This window comes from Hyperolius riggenbachi, chromosome 10, assembly GCF_040937935.1.
Source record: "Hyperolius riggenbachi isolate aHypRig1 chromosome 10, aHypRig1.pri, whole genome shotgun sequence".
Classification (NCBI taxonomy): domain Eukaryota; kingdom Metazoa; phylum Chordata; class Amphibia; order Anura; family Hyperoliidae; genus Hyperolius; species Hyperolius riggenbachi.
In genome coordinates this window covers 216,961,859-216,976,229 of record NC_090655.1, presented here as the reverse complement: position 1 = coordinate 216,976,229, position 14,371 = coordinate 216,961,859, and the positions used below count along the sequence as shown (strand labels likewise).

The following is a 14,371-nucleotide window of genomic DNA, read 5'->3' as shown; positions in this document are numbered from 1 at the left end:
CTGTTCCTCTCCTTCCCACCTTTTTTATTTCAGTTTCTCCTCCTCTCCCCCTCTCCACCTTTCTGCACTAATGTATATCTGGCGCCGACCAGAATTTAATGTTAGTAAGGTTTCATTTGCTGCTGACCAATAGTTCATATGCATTTTGTAGAATGTTTGGGGTGCCAAGGATTGATGCTCCCCTTTACGTGTCATTACGGTATTTCATGAAAATCGCCGGATACCCTTCGCCCTGAGTAGCCATATGCATCTTCAGGCGTGCGGGGTGCGTTGTTCGCGGTTGCCATGACAGCCGCACAATGCACCCGCAGCTTGGATCAATATTTGAGAGCCACGATTGGCCAGGAGTACCCAGGCCCACGCCCACTGTGTGACTGGGTCTGCATAGTGGGATGGGCTGGGATTCCCCTCTGTGACGTACTTTGTACGTCTATGGCGCGCAGCGTCGGGTTGCCCGGCGGTTGCCAGGGTTATGGCGCACGGCGCCACGGCGTCTACGGCGCACAGTGACTGGTGACCTGATGGTTGCCATGACGAAGCCAGACGCGATGCCTTTTGCGTATGGCGGAAGCGACGTCATGGGGATGCCGTGCATTGCGGAAGTGATGCAGTCTCCCCATGGATAGTAAGCAGAGCGCACGGTAACGGCTGTAGCGGCCGTGGCGCGAATCATGGACCTATCAGGTTTGAATGGGAACGGATCCCGATTGACACATTTAGGCGGGTGAGCATTACTCCGTTTGACACCAGCAACTGGCAGCAGCACTGCAATGAATTTAAATATTGAGCATGTGGGACATGTATGAGCACATGCAACCTTTAATAACATTTGTTGATATTGCTATGATATACCGGATGGTGTATATTGTGAAGTGTAGTATGGTTTGTTTACATCTGAAGCAGGAATGATGGGAGGGGCTATTGTTTTGATTGCCATGGGTGGATCTCCACCTTATAGAGTATATAACTGATGTGCACAATGGGTGTATTGTTTGTTTGCACTATCTAAAGAAGGGGACCCGCTGTGGCCCCGAAACAATTGTCATATTTATGTGCTAATGGAGCAATAAATTGAAGAAACCTGCATCTTCTAACGGTGTGCTAACCTGGACTTTTTGCTTGCTTGCCAGAAACAATAGTTGTGATACAAGGAAAAACCTACAAACACTTCAGGTGAAACACAGGACTCAAATTGTGGTGTGGCAGTCCATGCAACACAGCCCAAGAACTTATGGGAGCTCGAGGCTTTCTGGCCTGAAGAATAGGCAGCTTTACTGTCTGAGATGATCAAGAGCCTTATGCACAACTACCACAGAAGACTTCAAAATCTCATTGATGTTTTATGGGGAATGAATAGGATTAAGAACTGGGGTGTGTAAACTTATAAACACCATAAAATAAAAAAAAATATAGTCTATTTGTCCCAGCTCAAAACTCACAGAGCTTCAGCACCTCTGCCTTTATCTCCAGTACACTCATCCTCTGCTCCTCTAATTCCTCCTTATTCTTCTGGCTCTGCTGCTCAAGCCGCCTCTCCAGCCCATGCAGCATCTGTTTCAAATGAGACACCGTGCCACGCAGAACACGCAGCTCCTCACGCAGCAGGATCACCCTTTGGTCCTTCATTTCTGAAGCTGTGAAATAGATAAATGTAGAAAAATGAAATCGTAACTCTTCATATGAACCTTACATTCTTTTATAGAAGGTTAAGAGTGAACCAGGCCCAGATTTACATCACAGGAGTCTATAGGTACAGTAAACTTCATCTTCCATGAACCTACAAAGTCCCGCCGAACTGCACCGCAAGTGAAGTAGCTTCTCATTTACTTTCTCAGAAGGGAGGCACTTGGGGAGGGGAGTGAGCCACCTTTCCATCATCAGGCGCATGTAGGCACATGCCCACAGTGCCTTATGGTAAATCCGGCACTGGTATGATCATTGTACTGTTAAAACATTTGTAGATGACAAAAAGTTAAAACGTTTCTGACAAATCTTAATCAGATTAAAGTGGATCCGAGATAAACTTTAATCATTGCATAATTGTGTTCCTTTCCTATTGTTTATAGGGCATGCCTCAAGCCAAATACGTTTTTGTTTTGTTTCAATACTCTAATTCCCTATAAACTAAAACAAGCCTCACCCATGGCTTCAGAGAGCCTTGGCATTCTCAGACTTATGTAGCAAGAGTTTATGGGAGCTCAGTCTGGGCAGGAGGAGGCTGCTAGCCAGAGATTTCAAAGGCAGAGGGGAGGAGGGAGGAGGAAAGGGGACTGCATTTGTCACAGGCTGAGGGCTGGAGATGCTATCGGCTTGCCTGTGTGTAATGTGACAAACAAAACATGGCTGCTGTAGTTGTATTACAGGAATAAATAATCATATACTGTTGAAGCTGTTTGCAGCTAGATTTGCTGTGTAAACTATCTAAACTTTAGATAAGACATATAGACCTACTTGTTATAGTTTGTTTTTCATCTCGGATCCACTTTAAGAAAACACTAAAGCTGCTAAAATGCCTTTACAAAGCAGCAAAGAGGTATTTGAAGCTACTGTGGTGACTCTGAAGTCTTGCCAGCATTGAAGTGCAGGATGCTCAAGATAATTGCAGTTATGGATATATCTTCTATGGGACCACCCCTTACCAATGCTCATAAGCAGAAATTGCTGTAGCGGACCAAGAACAACATGAAGACTACTTTTTGAGCAGTCTTGTTTTCGGAGTGCTGTGCAAAGTCGGATGGTTCGGATGAATGGGGTGGTGGATGGTTGGTGAAAAGCCACCATGTCCCAAAAAGTCTGTGACTTCAGCAAAGAAGCGGCAGAGTCAAGTTTTGGGCCAGAATCATTGGGAGAGAGCTGGTTGGCCCCTTTTAACCACTTAAGTACCAGCGTCTCTGCCTCCTTAAGGACCAGAGACCGCTGGTACAAGAACGACGGAATCCAGACAAATCACCACATATACCAGCCGCAAGCCGCCGCCACCGCTGCACGCCGGGATCCTAAAGACATAGACTATATGACGGCGGAGTCATATGAGCCGGTCAGGAGCCGCTTTCATTGGCTCCTGACCGTGTCTATCAATGTAAGCCAATGGGAGCGGCTTACATTGATAGACACGGCCAGGAGCTAATTAAATCGGCTCCTGAATGGCTCACATGGCTCTGCCGTCATAGAGACAGGCAGAGCCAGTGAGTTGCGGGAAGAAACGTCAGGTTTGAGTGGCACGATCGGCGGGAAGTGACGGAAACGGCTAATGCTCGCTGCGGACGCTGATTGAAATCTACGTCCGGACAGCCAGGAGCCCACCAAAACATGATGTAGATTTCAATCACTGTGGTACTTAAGTAGTTAAGGTCCCTGAAGGTGTGAAACCTGTGACCTCTGAAAAGTATGTGGAGTTTCTGACTGACCATTTTCAACCACGGTAAAAAAAACACAAGCTTTCCATGAAAAAAATCTACTTCAACAATGACAATGTACCATCTCAAGCTGCAAAGAACAACTCATTGGCTGCTTTCAGCATAAAAGGCATAAAGTCTCCCAAGATCAATAGATGCAAGAATGGTGAAGTCACATCCAAATAAGGGGTCCTAGGTTAATATGTTTCTTGTCCTGATTGGCTGTTTTTGATTGAAATGGTTTTTGATTTCAACAAATTTGACCTCATAAATAAAGCTGCAAATTCAACAAATGACCATTTTCAGTTCTTTACAACCTACACAATTTTTTTGAAACTTGGTTGTGAGGAATACTATGGAACAGTGCATTTTAACTGCTTGAGGACTCCCCTAGTGACCAGGCCGTTTTTTACAATTCAGCACGCTGCAGCTTTAACACTTTGCTGCACAGCCATACAACTTAGCACACAAATTAATCTTGCTTCCTTTTCCTGTCACCAACAGAGCTTTCTGTTGGTGGCATCTGATTGCTGCTGTGATGTTTTTTTTATAAATTTAAATATTATTATTATTATTTTTTTTTTTTATAAAAATGTTTTTTTTTCTTCCCAATTTCCTGCTCCCCCCCCCCCCCCTCTCTAGAGCCAATCAGTGTTATCGCCTCTCATAGGCATCAGCCTATGAGTGCAGTCAGTTTTTGAGCCACTCGAGGGGACAGCTCAGTGACAGAGCTGTCTCCTGTACAGTGCTGCAGGAGATTGCAGCACTGTACATACAAGTAACTGCCTTTTTTCTCTCTTACAGCCTGTCAGCTCTGCTCCGTGTCTTGGCAGGGAATGATCGCGCATTCACGCGCGCGTTCCCTGCTAATCTCCACCCCCCAGGACTTGACACTAAGCAGCGTTAGGTGGTGGTAGAGATGTTACATTTTCTAGTTTTGAAAAAAAAATACCATTATAATTAGGAAGTTTGCTCAGTAGCATTCTAATTATACTCTGATAGTGATGACTCCAAAATTAAGCTGACATTTGCAACAACTGTTTTGGAAAATAGAAAATTGACGTTTGCATAATAATTGGGAACGCCGTGAACAGCAACATACAGGTATAGGAAGTGTCTGTCTGATGCAGAAACCCGGATAGTTAACGTAACAGTGGGACTCCTGAAGAATTTGCTGCATTCTACTCTACAGTATCTCACAAAAGTGATTACGTTTACATATATGTAAATAAGGGCCGCTTATACTGCGCATCCACGAGCACGCATGGGCTTCCGAACACTGGCAAAGCCTCCCGCGGGGGGGAATTGAACCTGGATCCTGCGCTGGAACGAGTGGACTGTGAGAGGAACTGGAAGGCTCTATAGGACCCTCTCCTTAGGTGAGTATCTGTTTTTAAGAAGTGATTACATGGCAATGATGGTATGAATCACACTATACTAAATAACAAAGTATGGAATTACACTACAGTCACACCAATACTTTATCATTTCTTTTGATAGGACAACAACGAATATATGACACTTTGATAATATGCGTTCCATTTTGGTAGGTGAAAAATCAAAGGTCAGTAGACTTATACAACACATGCGGTGATAGTTCAGTAATTTACTGAACCACACAGTCATTTATATTTTCAATGTGGTAACAGCATTATTGACTTGGTACAGTGCCGTTTCTTGGCAGAGACACTACAGGCTTCTGCCTGGAGCGCAGTTGTCTCTGAGGCGCCGCGCTAGAGCCTGGAAAGTGTACACTGTTACTCCCATTTTTGTGATGCTGCTCAGCTGCGGCCATCTGTCGTTCATAATTTGCCGATCTTCTCCACTTGTAAACACCGCCCTCCCCTTATAAAAAAGTTAAAGTGGCTCTTCCTGTCTTTAGGACCATCCCTTCGTCACATGATGGTGCTCTGCAGCTCTAAATCTAACTCTGGCCCCTTCCCGGCCACGAATGCCGGTAACTTACGCATGCCGGCACGACATCCAGGTCTCGGATGACAGAATAGCATGGAGAGAGTGAGTACTGAACTTGTTAGCTCTATCCATGGTAGACAGCATTGTCCGGTGGCCGTCAGCATCATCTGGTCCAGACATACAGTGCAGGGTGACAGGCTGCAGTTCTCTAGGACCAGAAGCATGTAAGAGCCTAAAGAGTGTGTATGTGTGTGTGTGTCTGTGTGTGGGGGGGAGCAGCCACAACCATCTGCAACAGCATGGATTGGGTCAAACCACTAAGTGTGTGATTAACTGCACTGTATGGTGCTGCTCAGCTGTAAAGTAAACAGCTGCAGTAAAAAGCTAAACAATTAAAAGTAAAGTAAAAGTTGCAGTAAGCGGAGGCCTGATCTACTGACTAGTGGTGGTAAATTTATTTACTCCATATTTTCAATAAATTAACAACAAAGCAAAACTTGTAAATATTTTTTTATGTGTAATGGCTGTTTACATAGTCATGTCACTGGTTGTCCAGAGAAGCTCATAATCAAATCCCTACCATAGTCATAGTCTAATGTCCTACCCTACTATTAATATTATGTATTTATATAGCACTGACATCTTCTGCAGAACTTTACCAACTACATAGTCATGTCACTGACAGTCCTCAGAGGAGCTCACAATCTAATCTCTGCCGTAGTCTAATGTCCTACAATATTATTATAGTAGCACTGTACAGAGTACACAGAGGAATCATTAGCTGACTGTCCTTAGAGAATCTTACAGTCCATTGATGATAATAGTCATAGTCTGATGTTTTACTCTAGACTTGTCATGAGGAAAACCATATACATAAAGTGTTATATGCGGCATGCCTGGCACCAGTTTCCTTGCCTGGTAAAATCAATTGATTTTAGCATCACAAATGACCATAAAGGACAGTGAAAGGGGATCTGTAAAAAAAAAAAAAAAAAAAAAAAGCCCCTGGGGTACTTACCTCAGGAGAGGGAAGCCTCTGGATCCTAAAGAGGCATCACCCTTCCTCCTCATTGGAGGGGATCCAGCGCTGGCTTCCCCAGACTCCGAGTGGCAATGATATTTACAGTTTCTCCATGCACAATAGCATTTCTCTGCTTGGGCTCCAGCGGAAAAAGCCAAACCTGATCAGGTCTGCTCTACGCGGAGAGCCGTTACTGAGCATTGCGACTCTTCCATATATTCTACATCAGTAAATCGTACTTACATTCCTCCAGCTCCTGTGAGCTTCCGGTCCTTCTCTTCCTGCCGATATGATGCAAATAACGGTGGCGAGACACACACATAGAAGCTGCAGGAAAGAAAATCATACTATTATAACTTGTCATGATATTTTGTGTTTCAAAAACATTAAAATCAAATAGGTGAACATTTAGATTTATTTTTTATTAACATAGTAATACAGTATAGTTTGGTTGAAAAAAAGACATTCATCCATCAAATTCAACGAGAAGAAAAAAAAAATCGTGAACTCGCAAATACAGTGGTTTGCAAAAGTATTCAGCCCCCTTGAAGTTTTCCACATTTTGTCATATTACTGCCACAAACATGAATTAATTTTATTGGAATTCCACGTGAAAGACCAATACCTCCATGTTCATTGGGGGGCTGGAACACAATGTGAGAATGTTAACAAAAACTTAAAATGTAAATTATCTGCTATGTTATTTTGCTGCAGATGGTGTATGTGGACACAGTACAAAAATAAAAGGGATATATTCTGAAGTGAATAAAAAAAACAAAAAAACCTTGAAACAGATACTTAAGAAGAGGAGAGGGAAGACTCTGGGTCCTAATGAGCCTTTCTGTTCCTCTCCTGGTCCCCGCATTCCACCAGGGCCACCAGGGCCGTAACTAGACTTAATAGGACCACCCCTGCAAAAATGATAGCATAGGCCCCCCTTGCTCCCCGAACCCCATGCGGGTCACGTGAAATGTATACTGGCATTTATGCAGAGGGAATAGTACAGAGGACCCTGCAGGCACGTGACACAACACTGAGCAGAGAGGACCCTGCAGACACATGACACAACACTGAGCAGAGAGGACCCTGCAGGCACGTGACACAACACTGAGCAGAGAGGACCCTGCAGGCACGTGAAACAACACTGAGCAGAGAGGCTCCAGCACAGAAGGAGACAGAGAGGATCCTGGAGGCTCACGACAGAGAGAGGCACTGGAACGAGGAGACACAGGAGAGTCACTGCTACTGCATTTGGGTGTAGGCCTCCTCTGCTGGGTGTGCACGTATTAGTATGCCGTCGGTGAGTTGGGTGCAGGGCGAGCCAAATGCCGGCTCTCCCTGCTGCCGTTAAACTCCCCGGCAGCATTAAATACTATTCACCGATCACCGATATCATACAATATCTGAGCCATTGTACTGTGTATGAGAATGTTGTAGATTAACTTAGACTCACAATTCCGACATGTCCGATGTTCCGCTCGATTAGTTTCCGCATAATTTCTCATAGAAATGAATGGAAAAAAGAAAAGAAAAACGAGTAAAGGTTAGAAAATCGAGCAGGAAATAGAATGGCTAATAGATCGCGCGCCGAATCGAATGCAAAAAACGTATCGTGTAATCCCAGCATTAGTGTAGTTTGCTGGTTCAGTTGATAGTTGAATGCAGGAGAGTCCACAAACAGAGGCTGCAGTTAGCCTATTCACCACAAGATGGCAATCCCAGGTGGAACGCACAGACAGGAAGAAATTAAACCAATGACAGGAAGCGTTGTGAGTGAGAGCAGGAAGGGAAGTGGAGAGAAGATATTACTAGAAGAGGTAATTGTGTCATTCTTGTTTTATATATATTAGGTTTGCCACCCACACAGTATTTGACCGGCATGGCTCGATTTTATTTACAAAGCTGGAGTTCCAACATTGCAGAATACCCATCAAAAGAGCATACAAATGCTACTGAGCATATGCAGAGTCATGCAGCATGTATATTAACCCCATAATGCCCATCAGCAGCACTAACTTTGCAATCCGAGTTTCCACTCTGAAGCCCAGCTAGGGTCATGGTGTGCAATATCCACTATCCAGGTGGGCATAGAGTTTGAACAAGAAGTTGTCAGCGCAGCAAAGACGGACACGTGGAGGAGCTGCAGCTATAATGAGAGAGAGACTCCCCATTCTCCTGACAACCCTCCCCTTCCCCTTCTTTTAAGGGTATGTTAAAAAAAATTTTTTTAAATGTCTATAGCTTACCTTACCTAGGGCTTCTTCCAGCCCCCTGTAGTCGTTCTGGTCCCTCAACGTCATTTCGCACTGTTTCCTTCTGCCACCATGCCTGTCTGAAAGCTGTCTGACTGAGCCAGTCGTAGGCTGCCTCACATGTGCGACCCTAGCCGAGCACATCCTCGATTGCTTTCTGGTTATTGGTTGCATTTGACGCATGCAATTTTTATGATCTGTGCAAGCACAGATTACTCCTGGCCCTTGGAGTACGATTGAGGTGATACACGGCCTGGGGCTGTGCATGCAGCTTTGGACGGTCAGCTTGCTTGTCCATGAAGTGTTGTCGCGTTCTTCAGGAGGGTCCTGGGAAATCACGGTGGTCAAGAGGAGAACACAGAAAGCCTCTGGAGGAGGGAAATGTTTGGGAATTTACGGGAGATCCTTCCTATTTGAGAATTTAAGGGGGCACTTTGTCTATATTTTCAGAAAGTTATGTTTGGGGATGTAAGGGGGCATTTTGCTTAATTATGTTTTGGGATTTTAGGGTGGTTTCTGCATACCTTATTTTTTTGCCGTACACAGGAGGAGAAGTGGGGCACACAGGACACATGGGGTACACAGGAGGAGACGTGGGGCACACAGGACACATGGGGTACACAGGAGGAGATGTGGGGCACACAGGATACATGGGGTACACAGGAGGAGATGTGGGGCACACAGGACACATGGGGTACACAGGAGGAGATGTGGGGCACACAGGACACATGGGGTACACAGGAGGAGATGTGGGGCACACAGGACACATGGGGTACACAGGAGGAGATGTGGGGCACACAGGACACATGGGGTACACAGGAGGAGACATGGGGCACACAAGACACATGGGGTACACAGGAGGAGATGTGGGGCACACAGGAGGAGATGTGGGGCACACAGGACACATGGGGTACACAGGAGGGGATGTGGGGCACACAGGACACATGGGGTACACAGGAGGAGATGTGGGGCACACAGGACACATGGGGTACACAGGAGGAGACATGGGGCACACAGGACACATGGGGTACACAGGAGGAGATGTGGGGCACACAGGAGGAGACGTGGGGCACACAGGAGCACACACTGACAGACATGGGGGACACAGGAAGACACATGGAGCACACAGAAGGAGACGTGGGACACACAGGAGAACAACATTTGGGATAACCTACAAGACACTCCTTGAATATGGACGCACCCGGTTTAGTAAAAAAAAAATGTCCTGGTTTTTGCCCTCTAAACCTAGGTGTGTCTTATATTCCGGAGCATCTTATACGGCGAAAAATATGGTAATTAAGATGTTGTGAAAATTGTTTCATAGGGCTGTTTGTATAATACCTAGGGCCATATTTTATATTATAGTAGAGGGTGCTTTGTGAGAGGTTTTGCTGAGCACATTGTCTGACTTTGCAGTACAGCATGCTGCCAGCAAGAGGCCCATACCGAGCCTTAAAGGACAACTGACCTGAGAGAGGGATATGGAGGCTGCCATATTGACTTCTGTTTAAACTATGCCAGTTGCCTGGCATCCTGCTGATCTTTCATGCAATAGTAGTATCTGAGTCACACACCTGAAACGAGCATGCAGTCAAACTTCAGTCAGAAAAATTTGCTCTGCATGCTTGTTCAGGGTCTATGCCTAGAAGTATTCAAGGCAGAGGATCAGCAGGACAGCCATGTGTATTGTTTAAGGAAATAAATATGGAAACCTCCTTTAAAAGTCTGTGACAAACGACTCTCACTTTTAGGTCACACCCCAGACCACACCCAAAAGCTGGTATGTTATTCCCCCCAAAAGGTGGCAACCCCATATTTAGGGCTTGTTTCCACTGTTGCGACGCGATTTCGCCGGCATTCCGACGCTTGTAAAAACGCATGCGGATGCGTTTCCACATGCGTTTTTACCCGCGATTTCGTGTGCGATTTCGCATGGCAGGGTGCCATGCGAAATTAACCATGACACTGCCAGGGCAAAATAAAATTGAAAAAGGTGCGAAATCGCGGGTAAAAACGCATGTAACAAACGCATGCGTTTTTACTATTAAATACATTCGCGGCGATTCGCATGCATTCCACTCGCAGGCGAATTCGTTGGCTCTTTTGTGCGTTTTTTTACCGCTGAAAAAAACGCACCTCAACAACGCTACAGTGGAAACAGGCCCATCCACTTGCATTACATGTGCGAATCCGCATGCATTGGACGCATGCGGATTCGCGATAGTGGGAACGAGCCCTTAGAGCAGAGATCGGGGTGGACATACTCTGTTACAAAAGATGTCATAGTACACCTGCCACCATCCTAATTATTCCCCTTTGTAGTAATTGCCATACAAGATACTTTTATTTAAAGGAAAACTGTTATAAGAGGGATATAGGGAAATAAACATGGAGGCTGCCATGTTTATTTCCCTATAAGCAATACCAGTTACCTGGCTATCCTACTGATCCTCTGTTTCTAATACTTTTAGCAATAGTGTGTTCAAGTGCTCATCCGCCCTGTGCTCCCCAGCCCCAGTATATTGGAGGCGTACGAGAAGTATCGACGTGGGAGACTTAGGCGCAGGATACAGCCAGAATATGGCTGGTCCTGCTGCTGCACAAGTCCCGGCTGTGTTAAATACTATTCCCTCTCCAGGCCGCCATGGATGGTGGGCAATGAAATAATTCGGCTTCCAGCTATAGCTGGAAGCCGAATTATTGTGTTTTAAAAGTAACTTCAGCTCAGTCTTCTGGCTGCGCTAAAGTTACTCACTGCTGCGCCCAAATCTCCTGCGCTGGATTCACTGTGTTCGTATTGGAGAGTATATATGCCATGAAAGCAGTGCTTCCGTTAGTTCTCCACAACAGGATTACTGAACAGGTTTTCTGTATAGAAGGCTCTCCCACCTAAAAGGGTCAGGAAGCACAAAAACATTTAAAAAGACCTCTCCAACACCTTCCTTCAGTGCTAGAACACGGAAACGTTTGCTCCTGTAATCTCCTAATAGGTACTCTGTGTTCTAGGGCAGCCCTGTCCAACTGGCGGCCCGCGGGCCGCATCCGGCCCGCCAGGCCTCCTGTTGCGGCCCGCGCCTCTCCCCGAGATGCAGGCATGGCGTGCGCTATGGAGTACGTCACATGCGGAAGTGAAATCAGTCACTTCCGCATGTGACGTTCTGCCGCGCGGGTGTTATGCGCGCGCTCTGTTTGCCTCCTCTGTCGCCGCGATCTGTGAGGTCTGAGCTGAGCTGTGAGGCAGCGGGGACACAGGAGCGAGGCAATGGACGCTGACTGGGGGAACACCTGTCACTTACTGGGGGGCACCTGTCACTATCTAACTGGGGGGGCAGTGCACCTGTCACTCTAACCACTCTAACTGGGGGGGCACCTGTCACTCTAACTGGGGGGAACCTGTCACTCTAACTGGGGGGCACCTGTCACTCTAACTGGGGGGGCACCTGTCACTATCTAACTGGGGGGGCACCTGTCACTCTAACGGGGGGGCACCTGTCACTCTAACGGGGGGGCACCTGTCACTCTAACTGAGGGGGAACCTGTCACTCTAACTGGGGGGGCACCTGTCACTCTAACTGGGGGGGCACCTGTCACTATCTAACTGGGGGGGCACCTGTCACTATCTAACTGGGGGGGCACCTGTCACTATCTAACTGGGGGGGCACCTGTCACTCTAACTGGGGGGGCACCTGTCACTATCTAACTGGGGGGGCACCTGTCACTATCTAACTGGGGGGGCACCTGTCACTCTAACTGGAGGGGAACCTGTCACTATAAATGGGGGGGCACCTGTCACTCACTGGGGGGGCACCTGTCACTATCTAACTGGGGGGACACCTGTTACTATCTAACTGGGGGGACACCTGTCACTATCTAACTGGGGGGACACCTGTCACTATCTAACTGGGGGGACACCTGTCACTATCTAACTGGGGGGACACCTGTCACTATCTAACTGGGGGGGACACCTGTCACTATCTAACTGGGGGGGGACACCTGTCACTATGTGACTGGGGGGGACACCTGTCACTATGTGACTGGGGGGGGGCACCTGTCACTATCTGGGTGGGCACCTGTCACTTACTTGGGGGACACCTGCCACTATCTAACTGGGGGGACACCTGTCACTATCTAACTGGGGGGACACCTGTCACTATCTAACTGGGGGGACACCTGTTACGACCTCATTCGGCCACACCACAGCATCACCGCCAGCCCGGCCACAGCAGCACCGCAAGGCCTTTCAGCCCACACATCATCACCAATCTGGCCGAAAACACTATTGCCAGGCCAGCCAGGCACAGCAGCCAGTAGAGGAGAATACAGAAGACAGGTAAGAGGTGTCTACCATATTAAAGGGACATTCTGCCTATTTATGTGAAATGTTCTCTATGTGCCTCATGACTGCTGAATTTGTTGTGTTGGGGGCCTCATGATTGCTGAATTTGTCTTGTTGGGGGCCTCATTTGTTGGGGGCATCACGATTGCTGAATTTGCCTTGTTGGGGGCCTCAAGATTGCTGATTTTGTCTTGTTGGGAGCCTCATGATTTTTTGGGGGCCTCATGATTGCTGAATTTGTCTTGTTGGGGCCCTCATGATTGCTGAATGTGCCTTGTTGGGGGCCTCATGATTGCTGAATGTGCCTTGTTGGGGGCCTCATGATTGCTGAATTTGTCTTGTTGGGGGCCTCATGATTGCTGAATTTGTCTTGTTGGGGGTCACATGATTGCGAACTGCGAGACTATGGAAAAGCTGAATCATCATCATGAGACAATGGCATTAAACCTTTTTTAGCTTTTTAAAACGAAAAATAAAACTGGGAGGTTCTAAAAAAAAATACATTTTTCAGGAGTAGGATGGATGAAATTGTTTATCTTCAGAGTTTGTTTTCAACTTGGATTTTCCATAATGTTCATGTATGAGTTAAAACGTTTGTATGTAGTTTAAATTGCTGTTGCCACTTTGCGATAGATAAGTGACTTTTGGGTTGCAGTTTGGGCACTTGGCCTCCAAAAGGTTCGCCACCACTGTCCTAATCTAATGTCCCACATTGCTAAGTTCATGTAAATTTGTCTCCGCCCGTGGCCACACCCACATTCTGGTCCATGGCCACACCCATTTTTCGGCGCATCTACGCTCAACGGAACCCTTGTTTTCCGCCGCGCTACGCGCACCACACAACTTCACCACAGTCTGGAATTGCATGTTGTGGGGATCTGCTGCCAATTGCATTGCATTTTGTGGAGAGTGCTGCCAATCTAATTGTCCTTTAATTGCATTTTTTTCCTGGGGGAGGGGGGGGGGGGGCTCCGGCTCTAGCAAGAACCTTCGGCCCTCTACCATGGGGTCTGAAAAAAAAAATGGCCCTCTATGCCCATGAAGTTCGACAGCACTGTTCTAGGGGAAGCTGTGCAGTGGATCCTGGGGGGATTTTTTTTCTCTAGTATTTTTCCAAGTTTTGGAAAATATACCTCAAAATTTTTACATAAGAGGAATAATTTCAGGAAACTATCTGGAATTTTCCCAAAAGCCCCCCCCCCCCCCCCCCCCCCCTTCCCACAGTATTCAGAAGATCAGGGCCACACCAGTCACTGATTGTTCAGACAGAAATGGAGAATACTGTGCTGTCTTTGTTTCAGAAGGGAATGGTTACATTTGTTCCAGAGAGAGAAAAGAAGAGGGGTTATTATGTTACTCAATTTCTTTTCCCAAAGCCAAATGGAACTTTCCTTTGGATTATACATCTAAATGAATTGAACTAGTTCTTGAAATACAAATGATTCAAGATGGA

General features: G+C 46.5%; 1 long non-coding RNA gene across 1 annotated transcript in view; it reads right to left on the bottom strand.

Moving 5' to 3' along the window:
• Positions 1 to 1,128: 1,128 nt before the first annotated feature.
• Positions 1,129 to 14,371, bottom strand: part of LOC137534511 (uncharacterized) — a 49,421-nt gene continuing 36,178 nt past the window's right edge. The window contains exons 2-3 of the long non-coding RNA XR_011024363.1: positions 6,574 to 6,657; positions 1,129 to 1,634 (exon numbers count right to left, since the gene is read on the bottom strand). This is a non-coding gene — a long non-coding RNA (uncharacterized lncRNA). The remainder of the gene's footprint in view (positions 1,635 to 6,573; positions 6,658 to 14,371) is intronic.